Genomic DNA, 5,539 nt, shown 5'->3' with positions numbered 1-5,539 from the left:
CTTTTACTTATACCATTATAATTTTAAAGGTACCAAGAATTTGTATTAATCATGTATTTTAAGACATGCAGAATGGAAATAACTGTCATGAAGGAGACGCTTTATTATTATTATGGGACCCTGGAAACAAGAGACACGGCACATCCCACAGGGCCAGAGGGCAGCACTAAGGCAAGGTGGTCAGGCAGAGGGAGTTAGAACTGTGGGCCGGACCCTTTCTTGTGGTTATGGCAGGAAGACAAAGCTCCTTGTTATGTAGGCAAGAAGTGAGGATGTGTTTAATATGATCAGATTCTACAATATGAATCGCATGCCCTCCTGAAGGGGAATGACACACCTAAGGTGATAAACAAGGATGAGGACTGGAGTAGGGTATATGAAAGGAAGCCAAGTCATCAATACCGAAACTAGAAACATGGTTATTACAATGATCTCAAACAGAATGCAATTTCTTCTGTTAAGAGTAAATGCACTGCCGAGACCACATCCGCCCACCAACATTAGCCTCTCGCCTTTGTTGTTCCACCACTGCCACCAATCTACACCATCTCCAGCTCACCATGGATAATGCTATCACTGCCCTTGTGGTAGATAACGGCGCCAGCATGTGCAAGGCTGGTTTTGCCCGCCACAATGCCCTCCTGACCATCTTTCCCTCCATTGTGGGGCACCCAGCACCAGGGCGTAATAGTGGACATGGGTCAGAGGACTCCTCTGTGGGCAATGAGGCTCAGAGCAAGAGGGACATTCTGACCCTTGAAGTATGGCATCGTCACCAACTGGGACAACATGGAAAAGATCTGGCACCACAGCTTCTACAATGAGTCACCTGTGGCCCCTAAGAAGTACCCCGTGCTGCTGACCTATACCCTTCTGAACCCCAAGGCCAACTGTGAGAAGATGACCCAGATAATGTTTGTGACCTTCACCACCTCAGCCATGTACGTGGCCATCCAGGCCTTGCTGTCTTTATATGCCTCTGGCCATACCACTGGCATCGTGATGGACTCTGGTGATGGGGTCACCCACACTGTGCCCACATTGGAGGGTATGCCCTCCCCCATGCCATCCTACCTCTGGACCTGGCTGGCGGGGACCTGACAGACTACCTCATGAAGGTACTCACAGAATGCGGCTACAACTTCACCACCACCGCTGAGCAGGACAGCGTGGGTGACATCAAGGAGAAGCTGTGCTGCGTCACCCTGGACTTGGAGCAGATAGCCACTGTGGCCTCCAGTTCCTCCCTGGAGAACAGCTATGAGCTGCCCGACGGATAGGTTATCACCATTTGCAATGAGCGGTTCTGTTGCCCCAGGCCCTCTCCCAGCGTTCCTTCCTGTCCTTCCTGGGCTTGGAATCCTGTGACATCCACGAAACTACCTTTAACTCCATCATGAAGTGTGATGTTGCCATCTGCAAGTACCTCTATGCACACCATCCTGTCTGGTGGGACCACCATAGACTCAAGCATCCCTGACAGGATGCAGAAGGAGATCACTGCCCTGGCCCCCAGCACCATGAAGATCAAGATCATTGTGCCCCTGAGTGCCAGTACTCCTGGGTATTCTGTGTGGATCTGTGGATCCGTCCTGGCCTCACAGTCCATCTTCCAGCAGATGTGGATCAGCAAGCAGGAGCCCTGCCCCTCAGTCATCGACCGCAAAGGCTTCTGGGCAGACTGTTACTTAATTGGTTATACCCTTTCTTGACAAAACCTAACTTTGGCAGAAAACAAGGTGAGACTGGCATGGCTTTATTTGGTTTGTTGTTTTTTTTTTGGCCCTTGACTCAGGATTTAAAAACTGTAAAGGTAAAGGTGACAGCAGTCGGTTGGAGCGAGCATCCCCAAGGTTCTGCAATATGGCTAAGGACTTTGATTATACATTGTTCTTTTTTTTTTTTTAACTGTCATTCCAAGTATTGTGAGATGCATTGTTACAGGAAATCCCTTGCCTGCCCCAAAGCTGCCCACTTCTCCCTAAGAAAGGCCAGTCCGAGCCTGAGTCACATGGGAGAGTGATGATAGCATTGCTTTTGTGTAAACGATGTAATCAAAATATTTTTAAATTTTTGCCTTAATACTTGTTCTTTTTGTTTCTTTTCTTTTGAATGATCAGCCACCATGCTCCTCACTTTTTCCTCCAATTTGAGATGTATGAAGACTTTTGCTGTCCCTGGGAGTGGACTGAGGTGTGGAGGCAGCCTGGGCTTACCTGTACACTGACTTGAGACCAGTTCAACAAAGTGCACAGCATAAAGAAAAAAAAAATCCATTTCTATTCTCCAATCAACCAATCAATCAATGGAAAAAGGAAAACAAAAGTAAGGAAGTAATAACTTTTCTCTTTGTATATTTTACTAATATTTATATTTATCCTTTAATGTTCTAATTTTACTTTCTTTTCTATGTATATATTGACCTGTTTGTTTGTTTTCAGTCTAAGTTTTTCCTGGATAGAGTTCAAATCTGGGTCTCTGTAAAATTTACTTGGGTTTTCTCTCACTTCTTCAAATTAACTCTTCATCTCTTCCTCCTGAATAATACTGAATTTTTAAAGCAAATCAATATAGGTAATTAAAAATAAGCCATTAATTGGTCAATATCCCTGTACAATATTTAATGTTCATCCTACACAAAAGAGAATTTAACAAGCAGCTCTATGCAGAGGTTATTGACTTCTAGGTGGAAAAAAGGATTCATCAGAAGATATTGGTGTAATTAAGCATAAACATTATCACTGTGCTAGACAGAATGATAATCAGAATAAAACATCTAAACATGAAGATACATTAAATGATAGAGCAAATACGATAATGAACTTAGTAAAATGGGTTTCTATGTTTTAGTTTTGTGTTCAAGATTGTTTATTCCTAAAAAAAGGTAATGTAGAACATTTGTATTTCACAAACTGAAATGATGAGGAATGTCCAATAGCCTTTACTTCTTTGCTGCAGGCTGATACACTGATCTCCCAGGCTCACACTGCGCTTAAACATCTCTTTCCTGCTGAGGTGCCTTCCAGGGCCTCTTAACTTGCTCTTGGTTTGATCTCTATTCCACATCCTCTGAGTCAACCATTTCCCCAACATTCTGAACTTATCTCATTGGTCACTCTTTTCACGTTTGTTTGTTTGTTTGTTTTTTTGCTTGTTTGTTTTTACATAAGGGCACTCTTGATTTTTTGCTATGTGGAGATTGCCTTCAAATGCCTCTCCGTCAACAAGTTTGTACTAAATGCCATATTGAATCTTTTTCATCTCACCATTTTTCTCCAAATCTCTTGTCTTTCTCATTCTTGAGGCCCTTTATGCAACATGCTTTATGTAGCTTTGCTCTTTCTAACCAGTGTCTCCCCTAAGGAGATATATGGAGATGGTAACATACTGGCTAAGGAGAACAAGATTACCTGTATTGAGGCCATATGGGATTGTTTTGGGTTTTGATATATATGAGTAGACAAGGAGGGTGATTTCTTTCTTAGGAGGCTTTGACAGGCATGAAGGAGCTTTTGTATTTCCTTGGAACTAATAAACAGATAGTGAAAAATAAGTGAATAGTGGGTAACCATGCCTGACACATTCCCAAAGGTCATCAAAATTGTTAGCATTATACACTGACCATTTAGTAAGACAATCTGGGGAAATCACCTCCAGGATTCTTTATTAACCAGACTCATACATTTTATTAGATGAGTCTTCCTAACATTGAACAGTATTAAAACAGCTAAGAGGTTGGGGACATAAGATGGGAATGTATTTAATAAAGAACATGTCAAGATATGTCAGCCACAAAACTGAGGGTATATGAGAATGTGGAAGGAATGGAGCCTATGCAGTAGGAGAGCAAGATTGGGTGGCACGCAGGAAAAAAAGTGATGAGCACTGAGGAGTTTCCAATGGAAGCCACAGTGGCAGTATCCAGAGATATCAACATCTCATGCTTCAAATAAGGTCACAATTTTCCAAAGTGCTTCAGACCACCTGGGCATGGCTAGGTATTCTTTTTCCAGGTTTTGACATCATGAAATAAATTCCTCTATGTTAATACCTACAGAATATTTATATTGTTTCTAATATAGAATCTCCCTACTAGATTATGAAAATTATGTTTCATGTGAATATTTTTATTGCAAAACATATATTAATAAATATTGAATATATTACAAGTATTTGTAAACACACTGATTTACACATTTCCCAATGTCCTCCAAATTATTATAGCAGTTACAAAAGTTAAAAAGATAAAGTAAAAATAATAAGAAAGCATGTACAGGGGAAGAAATGAAGTGGTCCTGCAATCACACAATAGAAAACAACTATAAAACTACACTAAAATTAAAAGAACATTTTAAAAACAGTGAGAAGTAGCTAAGAATATACAGAAACAAGAGAATTTAATCTCAAACAACTTAAAATGGTAGGAGTAAAAATGGAATCTTTCTTTCTTCAGGATACTGACCAGTCCCCAGAGACAGAAAACTCAGGTTGGAAATTATAGCCATCAGTGCTAAAGATGTCGGAGATTAACATTGAGAAGTGGAAAAGCTATAGGTAATATAAAGGAAAAACATGATAATGTAACATTCAGAGAAAGAATGAAATCCAGTACATTACAAGAAAAGAAAATTACAAGTCAAATATCCCTGATGAACACAGATGCAAAAATCCTCAGTATTTGGCAAAATTCAACATCCTTTCATGATAAAAACTCTCAACAAATTGAGTATAGAAGGACTATAACTCAACATAATAAAGGCCATCTATGGCAAGTCCACAGCTAACATCAACAGTTAAAAAGTGAAAGCTTTCTCTCCAAGATCAGGAATAAGACAAGAATTCCCAGTCTCTCGACTTTTATTTAACATAGTACTGGAAGTTCTATCCAGAGCAATCAGGCAAGAAAAGGAAATAAAAGTCATCTAGATTAGAAAGGAAGACGTAAAACTGTATTTATTTGCAGATGACATGATATTATACGCAGAAAACCCTAAAGATTCCACAAAAAAACTGTTAGAACCGTTAAACAAATTTAGTATGGAACTGAAAGTCATAGAGTAGTTGGAAATTATGAGTATTTCTGCAGCAAAGAAATCACAGAGATGGTAAACCCTATTTCTGCCCAAGAAGGGGAGTCATGGTAAATAGAAATACACTGTTTTAACATTCCTATATTTTACCTAAGTAATTTAACATTAACACTAAGTAAATTAGTATAAGTAAAATAATGGAAAGAGAAATAACTAGATACCATAGTTAAATGAAAAAAATATTTAAAAAATTATTAACACAAAATAAGACAAGAAAGAAAGAATAGAGGAAAGAAAACAGTTGAGACAAATAAAAATAGCAAATTGGTAGAATAAACACAATACTATCAATAATTACATTAAATGCTATTGATGCTTTCAATCAATAGGCAGAGAGATTGTCAGGCTGGATAAAAACCAAGAATCAACTATGTGCTGCTTGAGATGGACTTTAAATACAAAGGCACCAAAAGAATAACAGTAAGAGACTATTATTAGTAAGAAAAAGG

The 5,539-nt window shown here is 39.3% G+C and overlaps 1 pseudogene; it reads left to right on the top strand.

Annotated features, from left to right (window-relative positions):
- The first annotated feature begins 557 nt into the window (after window positions 1-557).
- On the top strand, window positions 558-1,712 carry LOC117020667 (actin-like; annotated as a pseudogene).
- The last annotated feature ends 3,827 nt before the right edge of the window (window positions 1,713-5,539 follow it).

The sequence above is a fragment of the Rhinolophus ferrumequinum genome, chromosome 3, assembly GCF_004115265.2.
Source record: "Rhinolophus ferrumequinum isolate MPI-CBG mRhiFer1 chromosome 3, mRhiFer1_v1.p, whole genome shotgun sequence".
Lineage (NCBI taxonomy): Eukaryota > Metazoa > Chordata > Mammalia > Chiroptera > Rhinolophidae > Rhinolophus > Rhinolophus ferrumequinum.
The sequence above is the reverse complement of the archived record's forward strand: the minus strand, read 5'-3'. Positions and strand labels throughout refer to the sequence as shown.